Source organism: Lineus longissimus, chromosome 6, assembly GCF_910592395.1.
Source record: "Lineus longissimus chromosome 6, tnLinLong1.2, whole genome shotgun sequence".
NCBI lineage: Eukaryota > Metazoa > Nemertea > Pilidiophora > Heteronemertea > Lineidae > Lineus > Lineus longissimus.
Genome location: NC_088313.1, coordinates 4,145,221 through 4,160,876, shown reverse-complemented (window position 1 = coordinate 4,160,876; position 15,656 = coordinate 4,145,221). Strand labels below are relative to the sequence as shown.

At 39.9% G+C, this 15,656-nt stretch overlaps 1 protein-coding gene across 1 annotated transcript in view; it reads left to right on the top strand.

Moving 5' to 3' along the window:
* Window positions 1–1,964: 1,964 nt before the first annotated feature.
* LOC135489633 (matrix metallopeptidase-21-like) overlaps window positions 1,965–15,656 on the top strand; it is a 62,784-nt gene continuing 49,092 nt past the window's right edge. The window contains exon 1 of the mRNA XM_064775068.1: window positions 1,965–2,049. The gene's annotated coding sequence lies outside the window, so the exon portion shown is untranslated. The remainder of the gene's footprint in view (window positions 2,050–15,656) is intronic.

Genomic DNA, 15,656 nt, shown 5'->3' with positions numbered 1-15,656 from the left:
ATCCCTTGCACACCGGTAGAAGCAATTGCTAAGAAATCCGTTAGTGTGACTTGTCTTATTATCGAATTGACAAGAAAGCTCACACATTTATTTACTAATTAAACAGTAAATCGATTGGTAAGATTCAGGTCCTCAAGCAGACGTTGCTCGCGACTTTACAATGCTGCAAATGCATCGCTCACGGGAGATCATTTAGGGAGCAACCCTAGAACTGACTAGCAATTAGATTCCTTTGTTCAAAACTAAGGATATTCTTGGCACTTTTGCACAATTCATTTCTGATCATTTCTTGGTCTGCAGGCGATACCTTGAAGAGATGCCCACTGCATTCATCGGAATGATGAATTGAACCCAATTCCTGAACCTTCCGCCGCCTTTGACAATTACCTACAACTCGATAGAGTCGTCAGTCCGATGACTTATTCGACGCGTTAATTAGTAGATTTCTATAAAGCTAGTGAACCAACCTCACATGAATTCCTATCAGACCAATTAGCTGGTGCGATAGGGCAGTTATGGGTCATTATCATTTAGTGAGGAGCCAGAAAGACCAGTAGTCTGTCTTCATACTTAGTACATGGAAAAGCAAAGCGAAAGCATTGTTTCTGTCAAGAAAGGTTGCTGTATAGAAGGTGATAGATGGTACAATTGTAGATGCTCAGCCTATTTTCAGCTTTTTGGGAGATCGTTTTATTGTCTATAAAGATGCAGCAAGTTGCTGTCTATTTCATCACTGCATCACGGAACATATTTAAAAACAAAGATATATATTCCATATTCTTGTAGGTTTTGTTGCATAGTGCTTCTGTCGGCAACCAAGCACAAAGGGACACTGATTATGACAAAGTTGTCTTCAGAGGTCATCGCCGGCGTCACGGTCATAACAAAAAAAAAGTTTCTGTTGAGCAGGCCAGAGCTCTGTATTAGACACTGTGTACATTACGTGTGCATTGCTGTACATAGGTTTTGGTTAAAAAAGGACCCCTATAAGGGCAAATCAATCCTCACCAAATTTTATATGTGTTCAGAAAAATCCTTAACAAATATCATAATAAATTCTAAAACATTCCAATACGAATTGCCTGAGAAAAATTACTTCTGTACAGCATATCCGCCAAATCGACACTCGCGCATTCATCTGGCCCTATTAAAATACAAGTTCTAAACTGACCAGTGAAACCACATTTTCTGAAATATATTATAAAAAAGCATATTTCTGTGATGGCCTGACTCTGTAGATTTAGAATCAATCACATCATGAGAGTTAATTCCACTTTGATCCATCCCAGCCATGTATTTAGCAGCCCGATCGTTGGTCGCTTGGCTACAAGGAGGTCATCGTGATACGTGCGCGCACCTTAAGTTATCAGTTGACGGGGCAATGAAACCAAATTACTTTAGTGTCATCAAATAACCGAAACAATCCCTCAGACGAGTCAATTATTTAGCAGTTACCGTCACAGTCATGCAAAACAATTTGTTTCCAATTTGTTGTCTCGTCACAGTAGTAATTAAAACAAATTATGTGTTACGTAAAGTGGAAGGCATATGTGTTAAGCAGTAAGTCGTAAGTGAAGAGGAAGAATTGTACCAGGCTAAAATACTATTTCCAATTTTTGACGAAGAGAGTCATTAAAGGCATGGATGCGAAAGAGGAGGAATTTAATATGTATATGTATTTGTTAATGCATGTACCTACGTGTAGTGTTTCTTGAACTCATTCTTCTGTCATCGCTCACCCCAACAACCACTAAAGTATCATCGAAAGCGGTTCCGTCTAACCAAACACCTCATCCCGCGTGGCCACCCCGTATCGTTCTCACTTGTATCGCGATCTTGAATGCTCGATTCCGCAGCCTGGCCAGATTAAGATACAGAGGCAACGGGCTCGGAGTCGTCAGGCCGTCGTCATGCTAAGCAGGGCGGCCACTAGAGTGCCACTTACATAAGACAATGTTTGGACGGTGGAGACGTCTTACCGAGGAATTACGTGTTCCTGTTAGATCTCAGCCCAGGGAAGGACGGGGATAAACAATTCGTTTATATAAGGTAGGCAAACATTTTTCATTTTGAAAATTTCTTGTGCTTTTGTACGTTTATATGTTCGAGATTACGAACTGTTGTTCACCATGAAAGTTAGGATTCGCGAAACAACATCAGTTTGGTTAATCTTGCACCCGTAGAGAAATTGGTTCAGAAAAGTTTACATGAAACGACAATAACTGAAGAAAAACATTGAGGAAATAACAAATTTACCGATTCCCATCAGTTGACTTTGTAAAGACTTTCACTCAAACATGGTCATTAATATATTTATTTTCTCCTGAGGTGGTGGTCGCGAAAAATGTTCCCCGCGAAACATACTTAATGGATTCATTCTCGAAAACATTTATACGCTTACATATTTCCTGGTCTTTTAAATGTCTGGATAACTTAAGAAAGTTCCAGCCACCTCTCATGGCATTACGCACCCAGTTTTTTGACAACATCATTCCATACTTTCGGTTGAGCTTGTACGCGCGGCAAGTTGTGACGGGGGTTGTGAATGGATGGCTTTTCTTAGGTAAGCAAGAATTCGAAGCTCTCTCTCACAAATATTGTTTAGGGTTTCTTCCTGTGAAATTATTGTTTGTTACATGTATTTATTTTTATATTTTCTTCCATTCCATGTAATTTTTATAATAATTGCATAACAATTTATTTATAAATCCTTGCAGTCAAATATACTCTGATGCAGCTGCAAGTATGACAAAGTACAATTTCTTCATGGTTATTTAAGGCAGACATTCAAGTACATGTATATGTACATTTTTGTGTAACACGGTGGATACTTCGCACACATTTAAACAACCTTTCGTCATATGATTTTTAATAAGCAATTTACAGCTGTTATTGAGTACATGAAATAGACTAGACAGAAACTACACAATAAGTTATTGACTTGCATTTCTGCAGTAAACACTCCAGTTTCATCACACACATGTACATGTAAACTGCACCGTCCGTACATTATTACACTCACATGCAAGTTGATGATGTAGGACATCCCTGCTGAATCAGGGATTGCCATCCGCTGCATGTCCGGTCGGCCTTAATCAATTTTTGATAGCGTCTTCGATGAGTAATCAAGCAGGGCCAGCCGAGACTTCCTGATCGTTTTAACCCCTCTTCATTATAGTATAGTCGCAAGAGGACAAGCAGCGCGTTAGAACTGTGGTTGGGAGTATTTCAGCAATAAAAGATTCCATCATGACCGGAAAATCTGATTAGTAAAGGGCGGCTGTATTTAGTTGCAAGAGGGAATCGCGCTAATGTCGTAATGGGTGCTTGCGGTCGGTCTTCGATAGCCGGTATCGTGCCAATAGCATGTCGAATTCATCTCATTGCTATATTAAATGTGGTATAAAGCACAAAAACCAACTCCACATACATGACATACATTATATTTTGATTTTTTTACGACCATCAAATGGCGATGTTACAAATTGGAACCATTTACGAATCACTAGCCTCCTTCTTGAATAGTAGTGCATACCTGAAGCTGTTTCATGAGTGCGAATCAACCGCAGACGGACGTAAATTAGGTGAAGAAGGTGCGGATTTAAAAAGCACTTTGTCGAATGATCGTGGTTACAAATTCGCCAGCGGGTTGTAAAGATGTTCGCGCGGTAATAGATTTGTGGAAGCGCGATATCTCGCACCCTCGACATTTACGAGTGGCGCCGAACTGGATCAGAACAATATGCGATAAATCGGTGCACTCGGAGAAGGAGACTGCGCCTTTGATTGGTTGTATTAGGATCATACACACTTGTTGAATACCAAATCTACATGTTGTTCGTCAGCATGATCTAGATCCATCGATTTAAGAATAAAAAAATGGATCGTCAGAAAGGTCAGAATGTTTTTATTTGAAAATGATGGGCAGTCGAAGATTTCCTGAAGTTCATGTGTGTTTTCATTGTGGTTTCATTCACTGATGAACAGTAAGTGGTAACACATTTAGCGCTGAACACCTACATAAAGAACTTTTGGTCAAAGTGTCAACATTTTTTTCTTATGCTGTATTCGGGTACGATATAATAATTGGGCACTCAGATGTACAAAATGTATGTCTTGGAGAGGTTAAGGCCGGACTTCATTAAGATACCAATTCATAAACTCAATCTTTTTTGGAGGCCTATATTGTCAGATTTCGGTACTTTATTGCTAGATAAGGTCCTGGTGGTATTTCTTACAAATGCTTAGTCTTTATTTATTCTTAATGGGATGGAGCAAGCTGCGCAGCACGCCAACACGACACACCTCATCTGTTCTCAATGAGAGATCAACTTCTCGGCTTTGATCCTTGTGACGTCGTGTCTTCGCGCCAGCGTGTCTTCGCGTCCGTGCAGCATTCGATTGCACGGGCTGGAATCGCACTGCGAGGTTTCGAAGAATTCTCAGAAAACCTTAATAGTGGCGCCGCGGCCGTGAAAACATCGGCGCATTTTGGGTTGGATTCCCAGTCATGTGTGATAGAGGGCGACTCTCTTTCACCGCGCACAGTTCTTGAGCGTACCCGCCCGTTCCCTCCAAAAATACAAATCGCCCAAGTGTTGTCTGAAGCGCCCCGCTAACGAGCGATTTAAATCGCAGCTATCATAATCTTCGATTATAAAAGCTGCTGTGTGCAACAAAAGAATCTCTCGCCTGCGGGTAAAACCGGTAAACGCTGGGTTAAATAATGACTCGCAGATCGCTGCGAACTGCGCCTGTCCACCGCAAACGAACGATTATCATTGAATGTGATTAAAATTGTTCGTTTGCGGGATGCTTTGATAGCCAATAATCAGCCAATCTTGAGCTCTGGAGCTATATAGACTTAATAGAAGATGCGGAATTATGCTGATTGTAGGCACCGTTGCATTATTCAAGTTTCGATGAATATTAGAGCCTGCTCAGAATATATTACAGTTGTTCTATTTCTGATCAATGATACAATGATTACGTCCTCACCAGTTACCAGTAATAGAAAGGCTGCCAGGGTGAATCATCACCAGCCGGCGGCCGCTTCAAAGGTGCACTTTACTCACGTCCTAAATCCCTCGCAATATCGGCAAAATGATGTTTAAACCACGGCTCGCAAGAGCTTACGGAAGTCAAAACGAACGATTTGTAGATATCCACCCTTAATCCATATTATTTGCTATCTATGAAGTATCTTTTACCAGGGCAGTGTAGTGTCTCGCCTTTGCATCGATCGGAATCAGCCAGGGTAGCGGTGGCCTGGACTTTTAACCCCTCGCACGAGTGTTCCGTCTGGGATGTGAAAGTTGTTGATTGCTTTCTGGTGTATAAGAGGACATTGTACTACTCAATATTTGTCACGCTGTTTGCTCCCTGCGCACCAATAGAGACAGTTTATTTTCCTATAGATACTCATCAAGACATCTATCATGTCTCCTAGACTGTGTTTATTTACTTTATTGGTTTTGGCTGTTTCGTTTTTCGATACCAGACAACTCAATGTGACGACGTATATTGCTTTATGTGAGAAGTGTGGCCTGTCTCGTGATATGGTGCGGAAAACAAGCCAAGTCTTGCACATCAGCAGTTCGGCTGCTCCACAAAATTGACAGAGGACCCCTTTTAATAGATACATGTAAGCATGGAGGGTGCTGTCTGACCTGACGTAGGGTACATGTATATGATAAAAGGTAAGGCGGGTTTCTGGATGACATACTAGCCATGCCAGCAATCGCAAACCTCGTAAAGAAACAAAAAGCAAAGCAAAACATTCTGTTCGATAGACTATCGATCCTTTAGTAAGATCATGATATCGATCTCTAGTATCGTAAACGCCAGGTTCATTCGTTCAACATTTGAAATTTGAAATCTGAAATAGAGATTTTACAATTGCGAAATTTCTGTACACAATATATATTTATTTATTTGAGCATTGCTGTTGTATTCACCGATATACATGTAGTAACTCTGCTCTTCAATTTTTATCATCTTGGTGTGTCGGGTTACCGTATATACTCTTATGTATTTAGCCCATGTACTTGCGGGACAGAAAATACTAGTTGAAATGTACACGGTGGGAGGACGCCTTTAAAGTGTTCAGTCTACCTGCATCATGTTCTGACGTTTTTATGGCTATCGTTTGGAAACACCTGATGGAATGGATAAACTGATCACCAAAATACTAAAATAAAGCAACATGTTTCGTGTGAGTTTCTTTCAAGTCTGATGCACCAGGCGGTCGAGAAGATATGGGTGGTTTCCAACAACCTGTTCCGTCTGGCTTAACAGGTGGTTGACCAGGCTAATGCTTGTAAGCAGTTCTTTTTGCATCGTTTAACTGGCTTTTCTGTCAAGAACGATTTATATCAGATCTTGAGAAACTAGTAGTTTGTTTTTAGAGTAAATTTACAGGTAGGTATATTGTATCGCCTCAGGTGAACGCCCGACACCTCATATAAAGCGATGCTATCAGTGACTAAGGACGTTTTACAACATTGTCGTACGTGTTTTGTTGGTTGCGGTTTATTTCACAAATATATATAAAATAGATTTTTAATAAGTCCTGATTATTCGTTACATCATTCTAAATTTCAGTATGACCATAGAATACCAGATCTGTAAATGGACCAAATTTTACGACCGTGTAAGAAAAGGATAGGGAGCTCTTGAAATTCGGCGCATTTCTTTATCCTCCTGATATGTATTCTTTAAGATACGTCGGCTATGTACCGACGAAATCAGCCGTAAATAAACTATAGACGAAACCAGGTAGCTATTTCTTTCACTATACATAAGGTGCAGAGTGACGTTTGGAATACGTCAAGTATTCGACGTGTGACTATTTTAACCGCTCTATTACTATTTTATTATGATCCCATCCAGATAAATGGTAATAATATCATCGTTCCGCTATTTATACATCGTATAGCATACAACCTTTGTTTTTATAAATTACATGTGTCTGATATTAATAACATTTGGCATTTTTTTCAAGAGTAGCTAGTACCCTAGGTACGAGGTTTGTTCAGTTCCGTTAAATACCATAAGCCATGAAAGAAATCTGATCAGCCGTTGGACGTACGGAAATGTGTCTATCTATCGATTTCCCCGAAATTATTCGACACACGACTATCGCGAAGAAGGCATAGGTGGACCCAGATTAGTTCAGTATCATTTTCTCATGCAATAATTGTTCCCGGTTATTGCAGCAATAATCTCTCGTCTGCGAGACGCTCAAGTGAAAATTTGTCACAGATGACTTAGTAGCCCTACCCGGCTGTGGACAAAATCTCCAAATCCAAAATCTCCATTGCTAATCCAAGGAAAACAAACGCCTTATTAGACTTGGCACTGAATGTTGCTCATTAGTATAAAGCTGAGAAAGTTAAGGAGGCGATCCTTGGGCTTTGGTCCAAATATTGTCGTAGGCCTGAAAACCCTAAGGCAATTATGCGCCTTAAAAAAATTTCTGTCAGAAGTAGGTCAAGTCAGCCGTCAATCGAAGTACAGTAGAACCTCCCTTCGCGGACACCTCTCTATTAAGGACACTCGTTTTGGTCCCAAATTGGTTGTTGCCATTCAATTTGACCTCTCTTATCAGGACACCTCTCTATTAAAGGCAGCACATGTCGGTCCCGAGGGTGTCCTTAATTGAGAGGTTCTACTGCATATACATGTAGAATTTAGTGGTCTGAAAATCTGACTGATGATTGGCGTACCCGGGTTAGCGCAATATACAATTAAGAGTGCCGAAATGGTTGTGAAACGAAATAAAATGGAATGTCGGCATGAAATAAAATCGTCGAATTTGCATCTTAAAATCGTCGAACACCAGACTGCTCGCAACGACGGATTTGATTAGGACATGGTGTATAGGGAATGTCCTGCAAAGACACGAAGAACACAGTGAGAAAATTGAAGCTTCGTTGTGAAACTTTTTTTAAACCGAGTTTCAAACGAAAGAAATTCTGAGATATTTGGCACTGTTCAATCTCATGTCTGTAGTCAATTGGATCCACCAGACCGGGAACTGATTCAGTGATATGACAAACATTCCCGGGTCGGTGATAGGAGGTCTTCTTCCATCTAATTGAACCCAATGAAAGGACTACTTGTTGTCGCACACGAACTGGATCAATATTTTGAATCAGAAAAGAAAATATTAGTTTTATCTGAATTGAAATGATTGCGAGGAAGAATAGGCTACTAATCTATGAGATTAGCTCGGTGAAGGATATTATCTCCTGGAATGTACCCATCCCTCAGGCCAACTCATTTTATACAGCATTTTAAAGGCATAATTCCGTCGTCTAAAGTTTGAAATTTAAAATTGAATTTGAAAACTTCTAAACATGAAAATGTGTAATGAATACAGAATTCAACAGTACCGTGTACCGACTAATTTACGAATACTATGCATGCCAAGTTTAATCGCCTTGGCGTGAATACTTAAACTACGAGTGTCGACTATATTCTTAATTACCATCAACACGTGGAAACAGCCAAAAACACGCCTTTATGTGAATGCGAAAGGTCTGTTGAATTAAATTGTGCTCAATGAAATTCTTTGAGACGATGCCCACGAAATATTTGAGAGTGGTGTGAGCATAGAATTTCCCTTTACCTCTTCCCGAAATCATCCTGAGGAAATCAGGGGTAAATGTTCGCTTCTCCGGCCACGCACAGGATGCCCAAAAGAGAAAGTAACGGTTAATCCAAAAAAAAATTAAAATTAAAAAGTGGTCAAGTGATTGGGTGTTTCCTACATTCTAAACATACTTGCATTACAGCGACTCTTATTGGACAGTACGAGGAACATAGTGCATGGCTTGACCAATCAGGTCCGGTATTCTCTTATAATGATCCAATCACGATCATCATATTAGATTTTTTTCACAAACATTGGCAGTGAGGCAATCTTCTTATCTTCTTATCTTCTTGCTGATCTCAGCATACATTTACTGGGACTCAAACCTCTCGCCAATAACAGTATTTAAGTAAGTTGAGATATATTGCTTGAGGATTCGGTTAAATTTACTGAGTGTTTTGATAAGATTTTTAATAAGGTTTCTTAAGAATTCCCGACGCGGTCATCCACCCCCATCACCCACATCATCATCAGCATAAACACCCTCACACTGTTCTTCAAGGAAAGCTACTCGGAACCGAACATGATACGGGAAACATTCCCTGTGAGTGCCCATCTATATCATGACTAGAAAAACATCTACGGCATACCAAACTCAGCCAGCAGTAACTTATCGGAGAAATTAACCTGGGCGATATATAACAAAAGCAGTAAGACGTTGTTTTCTTTTTCAATTCGTTTCTTTGGATGACTTTTTAAAGGAAGGATATAGTCAGGGCCGAAGGCGACCAGATTAAAGGCTAGCTATGAGTACGGCCGAAAAACTGTTGAGCAACCAGAACCTGACCTAAATTGGCCTACCGGTATGGTATCCTGTTGAACGTAATCGAGACGTAATATTTCAATGAGTAAAAATGCACTAAGAAGAAAATACCATTGATTTGATTTTATTGGTTGATTTGTGTAATGATTTACTGTCAGTATAGGTCAACATTATTCTTGTTTTCTGTAAATTATCTTTATTATCTTTGGCTCCTAGAGGGCGTATTTGAGTAATAAATAAAATGAATTGAATTGTATCCGGAGGGTGTATGGCGTTTACATTAAGTTTCTTACACTTTCTTGTGAAGGCTAGGCATCGCGCCAAAAGCTCGCTAGGGTATAACAAGGTATCTGATACATATATATATAACACTAATTGTAATACTTTCAATCTAAATTAGTTCAAATGTAAAATTCAAGGCGTGAAATTGTGATGTTGGTTAAACCCCCTCGACTAGAAGCAATCCCCCTAAATCTGACTTGGGGCGACTTTTGACCATGTTAGAGAGAGGAATTATTACAGGATTTCAACATTAACCTTTTTAATGATTTTATAAGTTCAATTGTTACGCAAATACCTAAAGACAACACCTTCACTTCGGCACTAAGTATGCTGTAAGTGTTCACGATTATTATATCCTAGATTAATATTTTGATGGGAGCTCGATTTTAAGAAGTTCCCTGCAGCGAATAACAATTGGGTCCTTAATATTTTTCATAATCATAATCGCCATAACGTTTTCTTCTTCATGACTATATACATGCAATGTAAAGTCAAGTTCCGGCGTCGCAGTTATGTTAACGCTAAGCCTTCTGTTAAAAAGGTATTAAATGCCTTAGGCCTGGGTTTAACGATCTTGACCCTCAATGCATTGATAAACTTTACAGACAACGCGCGTCATTATATATGGGCGGAGGTAACGGAGGCAATACCGCTGGAAGTTCAGTATGGGGTTCAACCAGTCTAGAACACCGACTACAACTAAGGCAAAAGCAAAAACAGAAGCATTTATGAAACAACCTTCAATTTCCTTGTTTTGCATTATAACATTCTCTAGAGAAACATGTTTGCCATATTAAAGCCATTTACTAAAACTTAATCCATCTCACAATCTGTCACCAAATCTCATCTAATGAGGTAGATTTTGTCTACACTTGGCGCGTTCTCCAGTGACATTCTCCTCTGAAATCAGGGACAATACTCATTTCTGCACATCATGCGCACATCGGCAGTATCTTTCGCCTGCTGAATGTCTGAAACGAACCAACTGAACCGCATGTAATCAACATTGACCCCCTTTGTCGAGTGAGACGTCCATACATAACTCAAAACAGCTCCTTCAAGCATACATTGGATTCGAACGGTATGCAATATACACTAAATACCAGTTATCAGCATCAGAAACATGGTGCTTCTTTCATAGAAAAATGAGTACACGTATTGTTAGTATCACTGACCGCCTTTGTATAGTAGGTTCCCTCGCAATCCTTCCTTTGAATAGTTTCGATAAGCACCAACACAATTGATACTATCGACGCCAGACCAGTCTAGTTAGCATCCTTTCATCGAACTACTGGTGTCAAATAGTTCCTATTGACCAACTTACCAATTCTTGTAAATTATCGCTTAGGGCTAGTTGCTTCCCGGTAAATAAAACATGTAGCAGTGTTATCTTGTTCCATGTAGCTTCTTTTAGTTATCAATGCGTATTGATGGTTAATATGGCGAACCAGTTGCTTGCTCTATTTCCACCTTACCCAAAGGAAACGAGATTAACCCTTTTGAAAGTCCAATGAATCCGATATGGAAAGTGATGAATAGGGACAGGGAAGTGCACGTATCAAGTCGCCTGGTTGCTATCTGGGACGGCTCTGGCTAATTGTGACGGCTCTGGCTTTGACTTACATGTAATGATACAACTAACCTGTTGACAGAGATTGATATACTGACAAGATACTGACATATGGCATTATTACATTGGCTTAGACTGATACTGACATGGTATTGCCAGTGTTATAAAGTAAAGACATTCCGGTAGAGAACTGTATCTCGGGCAATGTTCCTGTATGCAAGTTAATTATCTGACAATAGTGAGTTAATTGTAGTCTTTAAAAAGACTTGCATCATAAAGATGACGTCATCCTTTATAAGTTGTCATCCCCATCAAGATGATGATTGATGCTCAGATTCTGGGAGATTACCATATCGATATTGCCCGAAAAATCGATTTGGCGCGATCGAAAAGCAAGCAATCGATTCACCCTATTAGACATTTCATCGGATAGACCCGCCGCGAATTACTGCATACACATTCAGTCAGGCAATAACATCTACTCAATAGTTTTTGTAAGATCCAGGAAATGCTGACTAAAGTGCAACGATCGTTAACAGAATAGGCCAATTCCCGGTGTGATCTCGAGAACATCGTTGCTGCATACCGGCGGTTAAAGTTTTGATAAGTAATATATATTAAGATCATTGTGACAGTGAATCACATGCTTTGGATATAAAAACAAGGAAAGTGGTTGAAATGTAACATCAGATTGCGGCGCTTGGTGACAGTCCAGTAAGGTAGGTTGATGCAAGTTTCTGCATGCTGATGGTACGATTACTTAATTCAGGCACAAACAAAGCAAGTAGAGTGAAGGAAATCCGAGGGAAAGGGTCCAGTAGGAGGTCAGGGAGACATAGCAACAAAACCTTTGAAAGTCCTCACCCTGTGCACGGATGATCCTCTCCGAGCATCTTCCACCTCTCCGAGTCATCGCCAACCACCTCTCCGAGCGAATCTAGCGTCGAGCTGTAAACAAAGTCCTCGTATGGGCGTTCATCCAACTTGTGACTTCCTCACTGTGTCGAGAGGCTATGCCAGGACACCCAAGGAGCGATACTGCAACTCGGGCTTCAGCGTTTGAGCTGTAACAGTTGAAATGAATGCTTCGATTTCTCCCGCCCGCACGCGCAACTGTGACCGTGGGTGATCTGACATACGTGTACAATGTATCCTCACCAGTTAGGAAGCTGTCAGTTAGATGTACGGTTCATATAATATACGAGGACCTTGTTTATAGGTGGTCATCACTTTGAGGCTGGATTTGCTGGGAGATGGGGTTGGTCCATCTTCGAAAATCCAGAGTCAGTCGTACATTTATCCTCCTCCCCTCGCACACGTTACTGATAAGCTCGGTCGTCAGTGCCGAGTGTTGGTGGGAGATGCTATGAGAGTTGGGCTGTTTGATATGGACCCTTTTCGTTTTACGAGCGGAACATTTAGTTGGCCGTTGTTATAATGTTAGATTCAAGTACATGTACATGAAAGAATTCTTATATTTATGAGGAGGTGATTGTGCTACATATGCTTACAATGTGCTTTAATTTAACACTGCAGTAGGCTTTTTGTACGGTTTAATCTTTATTTGCACTAAACACCAAGTATATGTTGTGATTTTTAAAATTTCCCAAATAAATCAGTGTCATCTGAACTTTTTATACGCATCCAGTATATCATCTGTTTACATTGTGTCTAGAGTTGAGGTTTAATATGTTTGCTCGAATCTTCACCCAATTATCCACACTTAAATGAAATGATATATTTCCTTCCTAATGACAGACTGTCCCGTTTAAAAGACATCCATTAAGAGTAGGTTGATTTTTCTTTTAAATTTGAAATGAATATTTTATCCTGTATACATCTTGCTTGATGAAAATAGTTTGCGTCAAGAGGTTTAGAAAAATGAAAGAATTGAATGAAATGCACTATTTCGATGTACAGAAAATGTACGCGAGTGCACTAATGTAAATCCCACGCAGTCCCAGCGGGAAGCGTGCAAAATTTTGCATGCAGCTGTTTTTTAGGATAATACATTCTTGGCGTATATTGCAAACACGTATGAACAAAATCCTTTCGGCTCTCCGTGATTAGAAAGGATTGACAACCTAAACGTGTCGTGTTGTGACAGACATCTCCTCTTGAAAGACACTCCTTGAGAAAAAGTACAACATGTCCCCAAGATTCTAGTGGGGGACTTCCTTATACGAAATGACACCATGACATTTCAAGATGCCCCGTATAACCTATCAATATTTAGCCAGCCTTTATCTTCAAATAAGCCTGGTATTTTGGTACCCACATTTAGGAGAAGTTCAATATTGAATTCTCTGTGTTTGAAGTCAAATATTTTAGACGAAAATGTCAACACTATTAGATTCTTTAGTAAGAATGGCGAGAAAAAGTCAATAATCACACACTGGGCTATTTCTAACGCATAAGAATGGCTGAACAACATTTAGCGTGTACATGTAAGTTTGCACAGCCAACAATGATATTGAAATTACAAATAGCTTGATAGGTCTTTGCATCAAACTTGCAGAGAGAGTGTGGAGAAGACTCCAGTGAAAGATGGAATTTTCTTTTTTTGTCCATTTACTTTTGGCCCCTGACGCTGCCATCTGTTCCCATTACGGCGAACGCGGAAACCGCGGGTTTTTCACAGGGCGCTGGACAAATTTCGATGTATGATTGTGACTGACCACGAGTCAGATAAGAAGTCTATGAAAGCGGCAACACCGGTGAACCAATGTACAATGTAGTTGATTTAGGCCTTAAGAGCACTATACATGGAGTTTCAAATGAGTCAGTCAGAGGTTAGCCAAACTAGCCTGCCGTTTGCTTGAAAAGCCAATGGCGAGATATGATTTTGTTCTCTTTAATTTTTTTCTTTTGAAACATTTCGTAAACCTGCTTTGTATTCCATGCCTACGGAAGTCAGACACTTGTATTTTCAATTGTTAACTTCCGATTGCCTTTCTTTACCAACTTTACCACAACTAAAGGCCTATTCATCAACTCTAGCCATTCAAGCTGAGAGATGACACCAGCCATAAATCAAATGTGACTAATCCATCCCTAGGCCTAGTCATCAAGTTACCCTGCGCGGTCAACTCGTAAACTTTTTCATCCGTTTGTATACGGGTGATCCTTACCTACCCCGCAAGTAAGTATTGATATTTTGTCGAAGTTTGTTGGGGTTTTCATTAAAAATGAAAGATCTTCTTAAAAACAAAATACATGTATGTCAGTATATACTGTAATAGCTTACCCTCCATCGTCTCTAAGATATCTACCATCATCATCATCATCATCATCATCATCATCATCATCATTTTATTTCTGTTATGGCTTACCCTTCGTGGTCTTTAACATATCTTGGGGTGATACGCAAAGATAACCTATATATTTGGTACTGACCTGTACATTTAGTACCTAATCGCTATAGGAATGTTACGGCTAGCGGATGACCAAGTGTATGTAAATAGGCAAGAGAATAGCATATTTCGCCACTTTGTATGGTTAAATAGATTCTTTGCATAAGTATTTAGTTCAAAATGTTTAAGGTTGTGGTTAATGATAACATATCATTGAAAGGTGAAGAAAGTGTGAGGAAAAGAGGCATAATGGGTGGTGCATATAGACACACCATGGGATTACCGCATTTATCTCGTCAATCTGTCCATCATTGTGGTAAGTTACATTCCTTTGATAATAGTGGATGCTTTGATAAAACAATTAGGTATGCTCAAAGAAGGCCTAGTACCGCTAATATCGTTTTATTGATGCTTGCAACATCATCATCATCATCATCGTCATCATCATCGTCAACATCGTCATCATCACCATCATCATCATTATCCTCATCGCCACCACAACCCCCACCATTATCATCATCATCCATGTCCTTCTCATCATCATCTCGTTCATGCGTTGCAATGCTGCTAGTGACGACTCATATACATGTATACATCTTACGGGACGACACCGTCAAAGATATTTATCGGATAGCGTTCATATGTTAGACTAATTACCTTTTATTAGAGACACACTTGATATCATCAGAATAATAAAAGCTAAAGTGATCAGAAATAACATTATCTATGAGTGAGAAACATCCACCCCTGCCTGAAATCACGGTGCCTTCATTGTGCTATGTGGAGAATTATGCAGACATCGTCAGTCCTTAACTTATGAATTCATTCTCCTTCCCTGACTACACTTTCGGTTCGCGGCCCGATGACTTCACTGGGCGTGATGAACGAAGTCAATGGCATTGATATCGCACAGATTTATATCATAACCTACATTTCGGTTCCGATAAGAACAAAATTGACCTCCTTGTTATTATGCTGACAATGGTATTCAAAGCTTGATTGTATTTTGTTTCCGCTTCTTCCAGACTTGCC